At 41.3% G+C, this 14,087-nt stretch overlaps 1 protein-coding gene across 1 annotated transcript in view; it reads right to left on the bottom strand.

Moving 5' to 3' along the window:
• The window catches only part of eys (eyes shut homolog), a 433,237-nt gene that overhangs the window by 236,518 nt on the left and 182,632 nt on the right, over positions 1-14,087 (bottom strand). The window lies entirely within an intron of this gene.

The raw sequence follows: 14,087 nt of genomic DNA, 5'->3' as shown, positions 1-14,087 counted from the left end.
CTACAGTAATGTGTAACTATATTGAGTAAAATTACACTGTATTGCCAAAAGTATTCCCTCTCCCATCCACATCATTGAATTCAGGTGTTCCAATCACTTCCATGGCCACAGGTGTATAAAACCGAGCACCTCGGCCTGCAGACTGCTTCTACAGACATTAGTGAAAGAACGGGTCACTCTCAGGAGCTCAGTGAACTCCAGCGTGGTACACTGATAGGATGCCACCTGTGCAACAAGTCCAGTCGTGAAATTTCCTCACTACTAAATATTCCACAGTCAACTGTCAGTGGTATCATAACAAAGTGGAAGCGATTGGGAACGACAGCAACTCAGCCACGAAGTGGTCGGCCACGTAAAATGACAGAGCGGGGTCAGCGGATGCTGAGGCGCATAGTGCGCAGAGGTCGCCAACTTTCTGCAGGGTCAATCGCCACAGACCTCCAAACTTCATGTGGCCTTCAGATCAGCTCAAGAACAGCATAGAGAGCTTCATGGAATGGGTTTCCATGGCTGAGCAGCTGCATCTAAGCCTTACATCACCAAGCGCGGTGCAAAGCGTGGAATGCAGTGGTGTAAAGCGCCGCCACTGGACTCTAGAGCAGTGGAGACGTGTTCTCTGGAGTGACCAATCACGCTTCTCCGTCTGGCAATCCGATGGACGAGTCTGGGTTTGGCGGTTACCAGGAGACGGTACTTCTCTGACGGCATTGTGCCGTGTGTAAAGTTTGGTGGAGGGGGGATTTTGGTGGGGGGCTGTTTTTCAGGAGGTGGGCTCGGCCCCTTAGTTCCAGTGAAAGGAACTCTTAATGCTTCAGTACCAAGAGATTTTGGACAATTTCATGCTCCCAACTTTGTGGGAACAGTTTGGGGAGTTTGGCCCCTTCCTGTTCCAACATGACTGAGCACCAGTGCACAAAGCAGCTCCATAAAGACATGGATGAGCGAGTTTGGTGTGGAAGAACTTGACTGGCCTGCACAGAGTCCTGACCTCAACCCGATAGAACACCTTTGGTTGTTCATATTAAACCCTATGGATTAAGAATGGGATGTCACTCAAGTTCATATGTGTGTGAAGGCAGAAGAGCAAATACTTTTGGCAATATAGTGTATGATAACTACCGGGACAGTCTAGCCAAGCTACTCTGAAATGCAAACAGGTTCTAGCAACTACTCCAATAAAGACACTGTAAGAATGAAATAACTGGTGAGGCTGAAGTAAATTGTTATACAACATTAAGGCCCAGTCCCATTTCACCCCTCGCCCCTACCACTTAGCCCTACCCCTCCGTTTTATGCGTTGACGTCTAGGGTTTCGGTGTCCCGATTCTTGTTGAGATCGAGGGGTAGGGTGAAGTGTTAGGGCTACATGACCCTCCAAACAGAGGTTTTACAGTCCAAACACTCGATACAGAACCATTTTCTTTACTAAAGAACCCCTGAAAAACCATCATTTCAAGTGTGTAATACCTGAGTTGACCCATTGATGTTGATGTAATGGTAACATCTGGGGCCCATAAACACACAGCTCATTGCCTGTAAGCTCCCCCTGGAGCTTTAACTGGGAGTGGAGCTACTGGGAGCTCACGCTGCGCCACGGCTTTTACGACTCTTTGCGTATATCTGCTGCGAATGCTGCTGAAATCGTGCAGCACATTGTTTAATCTAAGCCCGTTCTCTGCTAAACATGCCAGATTTCTCCGGTACAGGCCTCCACGTCATCAGTTCCCTGACTAATTAACCCACTACGGAGAGCAGGTGCACGGGAAACAGCGTGAGGACAATTAAAGGGAAAAGCCTCCGACATGCTTCTCTCTGCGTGATCTTCATGCCAGTGTAATGAACCCAGATCGACTCTGCATGGCCTCATGTGTGTTTACTCTTCTTTTACGGACTGGGGACTGAGGACCGAGGACAGGTTCACACTTCAGCAATAAACAGTCCAGTCACTGCACTGCAAAGTCCTCTGAACCACATCTTAGGCTCTGTTTATGCCCAGTATTAAAATGCCTCTTGGGCAATTTGCTCATAAATGAACAGCAGTAAGCAGCGGCTCATTGGGCTCTTCAAAACTAACGCTGGAAGAGCAATGCCTACCCAATCCTAGAGCAAAGCCTGGACAGTGAAACTGCACAGGACAACCTGAAATCAGCTCCGACAGTGAAACTGCATTAACAGACCGTGAAATACGGTATCTTGACAAGTAAATTATCTTTAATTGAGTCAATATATATTTAATATTGAAAACAACTTTGAGACAGTGGCAGGAACATTTTAGGGTTATAAAACTCTTTATAGACTTTTTTTTTTTAATTATTTGCTTTAAATAATCTGGCAGAAAATTTTGCTTATAGTGTATTTGTAAAAACAAGCAAACAAATCTGGCAATATAGAAAATTTTGATAAAATTACTTTCTAAAAAAATACATAAAAATAAATTTAAAAATGTCTAGAAATACGTTAAATAATGTTGCAATAAGCTACAGTCTGAAATCAGCTCCAACAGTAAAACTGTGCTTAACACACTGTAAAAATGATATTTTGTCAAGTAAAACAAACTTAAACTGAGTTAATATATGTAATATTGCAAATTTTGCGACAGCTGTAGGAATATCAACATTATATAACGCATATATTTACATTACATAATTACAATATGTACAAGCATATAGTTATATACACTTATATAGACATCTTTAACCTGCTTTAAGTAATCTGGCAAATAATTTTGCTTATTTCAAGCAAAATGATCACCAATATAGTTGATTGTACTTGATAAAACAACTTAAAACAAGCAAAAATGTCTAAAAATAAGTTAAATAATCTTGCAATAAGCTATGGTCTGAAATCAGCTCTGTGAGATTGTGCTTAAAACAGTGCAAAAATTGTATATTTTTAAGTAAAATGATCTTTTATTGAGTCATTAGATCTAATATTTCATATTTTGCAGGAATGTTCTTAGATTATAAAACAGACATTTTTACTAGTTTTAAGTAATCTGGCAGATAATTTTGCTTATTTAAAGTGTATTTTTTTAAAACAAGCAAACAAATGTCAATACAGATAATTTAACTCAATAAAATGACTTAAAACAAGTAAAACATGTCCAGAAATAAGTTAAGTAATCTTGTAAAAAGCTATAGTCTGAGAAATCAGCTCTGTGGGCTTGTGCTTAACACACTGCAAAAAATGATATTTCGTCAAGTAAAGTGAACTAAAATTGAGTCAATATTTGAAATTTTGAGACAGTTGTAAGATGATATAACGTCTTACACAACAAAACTATGTATAACCTATCGCTGCTGTTGGAACAAAACCAGTTTTTCTCCAGTTTTTCAGTTTTTGACATTTTGAAAATGCCTGTTGTTCTTTACATTGTGTGTAAAGTTCATAATAAATGGACCAAAATAAACGATGCAAAATGAAAAAATCTGGTTCCATTGACTTCCATTAAAAGTAAAGTCAGTTTTTTCCTTCTCCTGTAAAGTTGTCGATTTGGACATACACCCTGCTCTGACAGCAGCGCGATACAAGTATATAGTTTTATACACTTAAATAACTAAACGTCTTTTACTTGCTTTAAGTAATTTAGCAGCTTAATTTTTATGCTTATTTCAAGCAAAATGATCAGCCAGTATAGATCATTTTGTTTGCTTAAAAGACTTAAAACAAGTAAAAAATGTCTAGAAATAAGTTTAATAATCTTACATTTACCTAATAACAATCTCACCATTGGAAATATTAGATATATCGACTCTGTTTACAATAACTTCACTTGCCAAGGTATAACTTTTTTTGCACTGCAGCTGTAAAACAGTGAGATTTTAAGTATGCAGGTAGGTTTTGGCAATGTGCTCTCACTTTATGATCAGATTTGACCGTATGGAGTGATGAACGAGGGCCACTGTGTCCAACAGCATCGAAGGATGTCATGTTAGCGATCCATGTAGCCTAGAACGTTTATATGAGCTTGTACATGACGCACGAGATTGAGGTAGTAAATGCGCCTGGCCCCCTTCCTCCAATCACAAAATCCGACAATAAGTGGTCACTTGGTAAAGCCTGTATGTCCCGCAGTGCACTTACGGTCAGGATAGATGTCAACACCAAGGCTGAACAGGGCCTAATAGGTCTAATCATAGTAAACTCACGATACACGGCGTATTGATACATATTTAATCATAATGCACGGACATCGTTCCCCAGTGAGCACATTAATCACCCAGAAAGATTTAAGAGAGCAGGCTTAAGGACGAGCAGTTCATTTATGTGCGCTCACTCAGAACGTTACGGACCTCAGCTGCGGGTTACGCGAGTGCATCTCGAGCAGGAATTTTCCACATCTGAACGGAGAAAATAAACACTGATTATACAAGCAGCTTGTGCCTCACAGATAGGACACAAGTCAAAAAGGATTTCTGAGGTCACAACTCATAAGCTCTTCCAAATGTTAAATCACTTCTTCAGCCTAAGTGGGCCTAGCCCACGGCTCCTTTGGAGCTGCTCCCATTCAAATTAATGCAGTTCAGGACCTGATTGAAACCCTTCCCCGCATTCCAACAAAGACTCCACTCTGGTCACGAAAAGACTTCATCTGCTGGTTTTAACCCTTACAAGTCCAGGGTTCTCCTCTGCCTCGCCTCCCTGGCAGCAGACTCTTGGCTGTCGGTCCTGAACTGTTACGGAGGTCCTGGGCTCCAGCCATGACTGACAGCTTGACCTGGGCCGGTTTTCAACCCTCGATAACTCGCCAGACATGTCCACTCTCCCATAGTGGCAAAGGCCCCAGACACTGCAGGCCTGCCAAGAAAGTTAAGGGCTTGGAAGTCAGGCGACCAGGGCTCGGGTCAGTTCAATCTCAATTCAGGGAATGAATCCATCTTAAAGGTTGCAGTTATGACTGACAATAACAAAAGCGAATCATTTCAGATGTATTATTTCTGTGAAACCGGAGACGTGAAGGCAGGACGGATGTAGTGACTGACATATGTAAACAGAGCAGAATGCTTGGCAATTGCTTTAGTATCCCAGGTGGTTGCTAGAGTGCTGCTAAAGTAGCCACGGTGGTTGATAAAGTATAGCTAGACTGTTGCTGTGCTATCCTAGGTGGTTGCTGAGGTGTTGCTGGGCCATTGCTTTGGGATCCCAGGTGGTTGCTATGGTGTTGCTAGGCAACTGCTGTGGTATCCCAGGGGCTTGCTAAGGATAACGTTACTATGTTATCCTAGGTAGTTGCTAAGGTGTTGCTAGGCCACTGCTATGGTATCCATTGCGGTTGCTACGGTGTTGCTGGGCCATTTCTATGGTACCCCAGGCAGTTGCTAAAGTGTTGCTAGGTCGTTGCTATGGTATCCCAGATGGTTTCTAAGGATAACATTACTATGGTATCCCAGGTGGTTGCTAAGGTGTTGCTAGGCCACTTCTATGGTATCCATTGTGGTTGCTAAGGTGTTGCTGGGCCACTGATATGGTACCCCAGGCAGTTGCTAAGGTGTTGCCAGGTCATTGCTATGGTATCCCAGATGGTTTCTAAGGATAACATTACTATGTTATCCTAGGCGGTTGCTAAGGTATTGCTAGGCCACTGCTGTGGTATCTATTGTGGTTGCTAAGGTGTTGCCGGGCCATTGCTATAGTACCCCAGGCAGTTGCTAAGGTGTTGCTAGGTCATTGATATGGTATCCCAGATGGTTGCTAAGGATAACATTACTATGGTATCCCAGGTGGTTGCTAAGGTGTTGCTAGGCCATTGCTATGGTATTCCAGGTGGTTGCTAGTGTTGGCGAGCATCCTTTTGAACTGTTGGTAATGCTTCATCAATGCGCTTAGAGGAGAAATACTAATTCTGTCATGCCAGTTAATAGATGCTCACAATGCTGAGATGTGGAAGAAAGACAAAAAGCTCTTTCCACCCAGAGAGAGTGAACTAGCTCGCTGGCCATCAATGGTCAGTCCTCCTGATCATAACCTCTTTGGTGGCCAGAGCTCACACGCAGGCCCAAATTGTTATTACACACTTCTATAATCTAAGAACAGCTTATCTAGTTTACATTAAAGTCCCTGTAGTTACTGAATAATAATCCTTAGTATGTGATTTAAGGGGTTAAGTCAGCAGCATACTTCAAAAACAAAAATTTGAAACAAAATTACGTCTTTCTGGCCAAAATGTTGTGGTGCGGAGCTCAAAACCACTTTGTAGTTTGTTCTGAGACCTCCTAACTGCGACTGGTCCGGATGGGGTCACATGGGTGACTGCATCACTCCAGTAGCCTCTAGCAGTGCTGAGGCGTGCACAGAGGTTTAGTACATCAAGTGTACAACAGTGTGCTCAGTAATTTGATTTAGTTTAGTTATTTCACAGTTTGAAGCATACTGCCAGCTTTAGACAGCCCTGAAAGTGGGGATTAACATTTATATTCATTATAATATCAATAATATCATAGCATCTCCTGTTCTATTTCCCATATGTGTTTATAAGTAATAGAAGGGCTTTGATTTGAATTTGATGCAAAGTTGTAAAGAAAAAACATCCTTTACCATGTTTTTGCCAACTTTTCACATCAAAACAAACAAAAACATAATGTAAATGAAACATAAATGTATTTATGATCTTTGCAACCTTCCACTTATGCTCGGTCCATCATTCAGTTCTAGCTACTCACTACAATGCTTGCATGTGGGTGATCTTCAGGGCAAACACAGAAAATAAAGTCTTCCATATAAAATCAGCTCACAGCACCGGGGGTGATAATGTGGGTAACTGAGTCCTTGAGCAGCAGCCAGTTTCATTTACACTACATTTATACATCAGGCAGATGCTTTTGTCCACAGTGGCTCACAAGTGAAGGAAGTGAAATCCGAGTGTAGAGCTATGACAAGAGCCAACGTCGAGGTAAGTGCTACACGACTGTGTTTTCATCGGAAACAGTACAAAACAGTACTAGGAAGTAAGAGAAACATGCAGGCACAGAGCCTCAAGTTACAATACGTGCACACAAACATGGCACAGAGAACAATCCAACAGTAAACAATGAAAAGAGAGAATTCTATTATCGTTCATGAACGGACAAGACCTTGAGAAGCTTACTGAAGGTTGCAAGAGTTCCACAAGACGGACACACGTAGGCAGCTAATTTCACCATCGAGGAACCAGGCAGAAGTATCTGAAGTGAGACCTCAAGCCATATAATGATGGCAGCTCCAGTCATCATTCATCAGATGGCAGTGAACGGGATGAATAGTAGGGTCTTGTGAGTGAGTGTAGGTAGGTGGGTGGGCGCTGCTCCAGGAACAGCCTTGAAGGCAAGAATTAAGGCTTTGCATTTAATGTGAGCGGCTACTGGAAGTAAACAGGGCGAGACGAACAGAGGTGTATTGTGTGCAGGTTTAGACTGGAAGAAGACCAGCCCACGTTTTACACCATCTGTGTAGGATTAGTTTTGGTGATGGCCAATTTTTTACCTGCTAGCTTGGTCTCCCCATCACATGATGCAAATGGGAACATTATTTATAACATCTGAATGAAAGTTCAAAAAAGTATTTAGGATGTGCAAATTAGCTTTTCTATAACATTATACGCTATCGTACTGAAGAACCACGAGATACCTGAACTCTATTCTCCATCAGAGGACAGTGTGGAGTCTGCATCTCATGATTTGGTCAGAGTTTTTTATCTGTTTAGACCAAAGAAGAGAAAACAGAAATACTACTTCAGCTGGACAGAAGCTACTGTACACCAGACAGGAAGCCCCACACCAGAGCTCAGCGACATGCGGCTCTGGAGTTTTTTACTCCCAGTTCAAACAAGAAGCTGGCGAATGAGAAGCGACTTCAGCCTTGTAAAAATCGAATGTCGAGGGACATTTTACAAGAAACTGTTCCACTTTTGGAAAAGTTTCCTGCTGGAGATGTGAGAGAAGCCGCTATAGGTGAGCTAAAGCTTAAAGCAGAGTTAATTTTTGTGAACAGAGTTTATGTGAAGGATAGAGTTTATATCTTCTATCTTATATTTTTTATCTTTAGTATTATATAAGCCCCCTAATTTTTGTCTGGGGAGCTTGTGAATAAAAATCGATTCACTTCAGGCAAGAATTGCTTCTAGAAGTCAATGCAGGTTCTTCATAACCAATTTCTGAAAGAACTCTCCATAGGTAGGTCGATTTTTATTCACAAGCTGTGAAACATGCCGGGGGTCCCTATCCATCAGTTTCATCTTTCGGCCACAATTCTGACGAGAGTTTCCTGTAGACTGGGATTTTTGCCACTGTTGGTCGACCCGTATGACTGTACGCTTTGATACAACTGCAAACTCAGCTACTTCCTTCACACTGTGGCCTTTGGCGTCCAAATGCAATCGCTCCTTTTTGCCAATCATTTACATCCGTTTTGTGACCCATTTTCCACACATTGACCGAGACACACACTGCACTGTACCACCTCTTCTCAATCAATGAATTCAGTCGCACATCCTGCAGGTATTTATAGCCTAATCATCTTCATGCAACGCCATCTGCAGGAGCCTGAAGTTACTACCACCTTAAACACGCAATGTGACTAATTTTTTTGTCTGGGGAGCTTATATTGTCCGTACAGCAATAAGTAACAAACTGTAATTACCTTGTGTGTTAATTCTCTTCTTGTTACTCTTTTCTTAAGGGCCTTGCTCTCCCTTTACTGCTGTAGCACTGTGAATTTCCCCATTGTGGGACTAAGGATTATCTTATCTTAAGACCTCAGATTTTACATACTTCTCAGTGTGAAGATCAACATTGTTTAGTAGTAGATGAAATTTAAAGGCATCTACTACTAAATAATGCCTTAATTTGAACATCAAAACATCAAAAACAACGCTGACGGAAATATCAACAATGTGAGTTTATATTAAAACATGTCTTGTTTATGATGATGTGGACAATCGCATGGTTTGTTCCTGTGTGAATTTGGTCAGTGTTAGCTTCGTGAGGTCTCAAATTGTTTCAGACACACTGAGTGGTTTTTTATAAACCTACTGTCTGACCTCTGTCACCTTCACCTCTGAAGGTCAACAATAGGTTTCAGAGCTGATCTGTAGTGTCTTCAGTTCAACAGGTTTGTTGTTAAATCAAGTCTTGCAAACCGGTCAGCGTAATGAACATAATTCACTCACATTTACTCCAATTAATCAAATCTCAATTTGTGTTTTTTCACATTCTGCTTCTTTATCTCCATGATAAAAGCGCCAGAATCAATCCACTAATCACCGCAAACGGTCGAGAGTACCGGGTCGAGTTCAGAGCGAGTTTGATCGTGCATGGAAGCACATTCTTTATGCTTTTGTGCCGAAAGGGTCGTTACCCAGGCCGATATATTTATCAAGGTGAACTGCAGTCATTCCTATTATTAACAATCTTTAAAAATAACCAAGATTTATGCGTGCAGTCCTTAAGCAACACCATGCTGGTAATTAGCCTTGGCCCATAATCATTAATCTGACTGACAGGACAGAAAAGGAGGCACGAAGCTAAGCTTTTATGATGGCTGGTAAATCTGGACTGAATAAAATGTACTGGAGGATTTACTGAAGATGACGGCAATCTATGAAGAAAAGGATCTGTCTTAAAATAAAACAATGTTTGAAGTTTCTCGACTGTACAGCCAAACCTAGAGTAAACAAATACATATCATCCAGAGTTATTCATAAAAGCCGCATGCAAAGTGCTAAAATAAAAAACACTATAAGCTATGAGTCACGGACCAGGATGAACAGCATGGGGGAAATCTATTAGGTAAATTCTCTTATACGGATAATCTAGTCACTGCTACTGTCGAGAGATCCGTTCTCCCTGGCGTGGGATTCCCCCGAGGCTTCCTCTCTCTCTACTGTTCCAATGTTTATGGAGTGTCATGTCAGTGTTTCATACGCTGGTTGTATTATAATGCGCAGGAGGACGACTCGGTTGAATCGCTGGCGGGCGGAAGATTGATGGAGGCTTTGTTGTAAGTCGGTCAGCGAGGTGAGATCGTCTCAGACAACCTTGATGCAGTTCAAAAGTTCTAGGCCCGTCTGAAAGCTGGGTCAGTCCCAGTCTGACACACTGCAGCGCACTTACAAACTATAGAAACAGCAAATACAGGAAAAAAAAGATGTTAAAGACAAAGGGTTGGAGAGAAGGGTTCGATAAAGTGCCCTGCCTTGTAAAACAGTGAAGCCCTTTCTGGTGCTAATTCTGGTTCTGTAAACACATACAAGATGTTTTCCACCATGAAGAAGAACCATTGAACCACGCAATGAATCACCTAAGCACTCAAATGGGTGACAGACTTAGTGGGTGGGTAATGTAGATAGGGGATAGGTGGTTGATATAGTTAGTGGGTGAGTGGGTGGGTTGGTGGTTGGATGGGTGGTTGGGCGGTTAGGTGGGTATGCGGGTGATATACTTAGTTTGGATGATATAGTTAGGGGGCATGTGGGTGGGTGGGCAATATAGTTAGTGGGCGTGTGGGTGAGTGGCTGGTTGGGTGGGTGACAGATCTAGTTGGCGGGTGGGTGGGTGGGTGACAGAGCTAGTGGGCGGGAGGGTGGGTGGGTGGGTGACAGAGCTAGTGGGCGGGAGGGTGGGTGGGTGGGTGACAGAGCGAGTGGGCGGGAGGGTGGGTGGGTGGGTGACAGAGCTAGCGGGCGGGAGGGTGGGTGGGTGACAGAGCTAGCGGGCGGGAGTGGGTGGGTGGGTGACAGGGCTAGTGGGCGGGAGTGGTTGGGTGGGTGGCTGGGTGAGTGGGTGTGAGAGTAAGTAGATTTAGCAGACGGAAAATCTCCACAAGGAGGCGCCATCATTACTCAAAAGGCCTTTGATGCTTCAAAAAAGCTGTCCTGCTTCAGCGACACTGACAACTACTACAGATTATATAACACTCAACAGGCTAGCCTACTAGCTTTTCTCATGGCTAATCGCTCATCTAGACTGTGAGGGTGTGGCATCTGACTAAAAATGCACCCTAATTCAAACTGGTTAAGATAAACGTTACATTAGAGTTACACTGTGTAAGATTCGGGGATTTGGAGACCTCTCTGGTGCAAATGCGTAACTGCAGAAGAACATTTTATAGCGTAGGCTGTGCTTCAGCCCCCTTCGAGTGGATGAACCTGACAAAGAGAACTCAAAGAGAACTCAGTCTAAACTTGGTGAAGCAGCGTCTCTGAGGATGTGAGTGAATTATCTACTGTTGTCATCACATCTTCATCACTATAGTGTTGATTCTGAGATCATTTGAGGCCTGAACATCAAGCTGGACCTTCTTTTTGAGGCTGTGTGTGACGTTAATACGTAAAGACGTACGACGTGGTGTGAAAAACTCCCTCTGACTTTTAAATGATGATTTCAGGCTTTACAGGGCGGCTCATAGCAGCATCTGTTCTTAGTGCACAGCACACAGTGCAGCTTTAACATCTGACAGAAAACTGACTAAATCACAACTGTGCTAGAACCTCAGAACCAGAACGACAAACATTCCTCTCTGTCAGCCAACAGTGATTGCATGCAAGACCCCACAGCGAACAGAAAACAGATTAAAGGAAAGGGTTACAGTCATTTTAAGAAATGATGGAGGATCACTGAGTAAAGCTCAGGTGATGTTTCACTCGTCTCTGGTTTAACCTTTACACTTACACATGAGCGCCGATCTGGAAGAGCAAACTCAGTTCCAATTAGAAACACGGCTCCTCGAAGAGGAAGAGCAGAAAGTTCTGTTTACTCCAGCTGCTATAGTGTTCGTCTGTGAGACGTAATTTGTTGGCATGTCAGCGCTGCGGTGTCACAATTCCTCTGGGTGTCAGAGGATCGTCGTGTGCAACACAACAAATTATCCTTCTTTCTCAATTCAGCAATTAAACCTGAATGCATACGGTAAATTAAACGAATGTACAAAATACAGAGAACTTTTGTGCTGTGTGAATAAAACAAGGCGGCTCGTAGCTTTGAGTCAACAAGAAACCAGCAAAGAAAGTGTTCTTTCAAAGCTGTACTGTCTTTTTAAAGGCACCCAGGATGTTGTTTATTAGGGACGCTGTGAAAAAGGCTATATTGGGAAGTGACGTCATCTTAAAGGCAGGCAAGATAGGAGCTGTAAGGATTGGAGTGAATTTCCTAAAAGAATCTGTCTTTGTAGACTAAGCTGTCATGCAAAGCACACCAGACTTAAATTATAACCACGTTTTGTTGAAACGTCCTTTAATTTGTCATTACAGCGTGTTCTCAAACTATATTTGCACTCTCTCTCCTGACGTCTGTGACCTTTCAGCAGCGACTTCCTTCATCTATAAATGTTCGATTCAGACCACGTTTCCACTGTTATATAGTCATATTTACCTATTATAATCATCTAAGGTATAAAAAGGCTGTCCTGATTCATATTAAACTGAGTTTGTCTCTGAACTTTGATGACTCTGTGTCGTTTGTTCTTAAACACTCCTCGAAGCATCGAACACGAGCACAAACAGGTTCCATTAGGTGAAGGTGGGGTTAGAAAAGGTCAAAAGAGAAAATACCCAACAGGAGTGCTGTAGCAATATTATTCTATTTTTATTATTATTCATTTTTTTTTGTTTTAACCACAAGAGCCCTTTTGGATTCATAAAAGGAGAAAGAAAGCTGTTTATTTGAATCTGTCCAGTTTAAATTAGGAGGAATTAAGCCGCGTGTGTCCCTGTTGGCGGTCAGAGCTTCCTCTGTTTTCTATCACTGTATAAAATGTGCACGAGGCTTCCTTTTGTGCTGGATTAACTGCGTGAGAGCTCATTCAGAGTTGGACCAGTTATAGCTGATTATTCATTTGTTCAATCAGAGTAACAACAAAGCATGACTGATGTGTGACTGATGTTCTATTCTCCCTTGTGACTTCTATTTCTATATACTTCTTCTATTCCTTCTGTTCTATATTATTTTGTATTATATATGATGTTTTTACTGGAAAAGGTGGATAAAACAGTGGAAAATAGACACTTTTTTGTGTCAGACTTGAAGCTTTAAGTAATTTTCTCTAGAGAAATCGTCTTATTCCACCAGCAAATAATTTTATTTGTTTCAAGACACAATGCAGATAATTTTGTTGTCCATCTGTCAATGGAATAAGACAATTCCTAAATACTAAAAATAACTAAACAAAATCTAGAAATAGTTTGAATAATCTGACAATATTTTTCAAACAAACGTATAATTAGAAATAAACATTGTTACTGTTAAAAAATACCTCCAACATGGTGCCTTTACAGGAAAAGGCAAAAACACACCAAGTAATTTTGGAACTTTTCTATTGGTCCATTTATCATGAAATTTCCACACAGTATAAAGGACAGAGCTGAGCTCAAATGAGGTAGAAAACAAATACAAAAAAATAAAATAGATACATATGTTTTTAGAATAGATAGTGAAGACTTAAGATGATACCAGTTCTTGCAGTGTTCACCTAAATCAGACCTGCACTCACTGGCCATTTTATCAGAAACACCTACAATATACACTGTAAAAAGTGGTTCGTCAGATCAACCTAAAAAATACTTCATGTGGTAACAAGTACTTTACTCGTATTTACATTCATCTCAGTATTTACTAGTTTCATTCAACCTAAATAAATACTAGTTGAATTGCTTGTTACTACATTAAGTATTGTTTTTTAGTTGATCTGAGCCATTTTTTACAGTATAGATGTGCTTAGCAGGCTTACAACTGCTGACTATCACATCTGCTGCTACACAATTGATCACAATATATATTATTCTGGGATCAGAAACTGACCACTGATGAAGGGCCAGAAGATGATAAATACAAATTATGAATGGTAAAAAGGTGCTTTAGTGTCTAACTGTACTTCTACACTGCACAAACAACATCTTAGCAAGTGAACTGATCATAAATCTAGTCAATATATCTAATATTTCTCTTTTTGAGTTTATTATAAGCTTAGTTTTAATTTAGATGTAATTTATTTCTAGACATTTGATTTTAAGTCAAATTACGCCACTATGTTGACAGATAATTAAACTTGTTTCAAGCATATTTTTACAATGAGCAAATTTATCTGTAATATACTGAGCCAATTTGGCTTACAAATCACTG

This window comes from Colossoma macropomum, unplaced genomic scaffold (genome assembly GCF_904425465.1).
Source record: "Colossoma macropomum unplaced genomic scaffold, Colossoma_macropomum, whole genome shotgun sequence".
In the NCBI taxonomy this organism is placed as follows: Eukaryota; Metazoa; Chordata; class Actinopteri; order Characiformes; family Serrasalmidae; genus Colossoma; species Colossoma macropomum.
The sequence above is the reverse complement of the archived record's forward strand: the minus strand, read 5'-3'. Positions and strand labels throughout refer to the sequence as shown.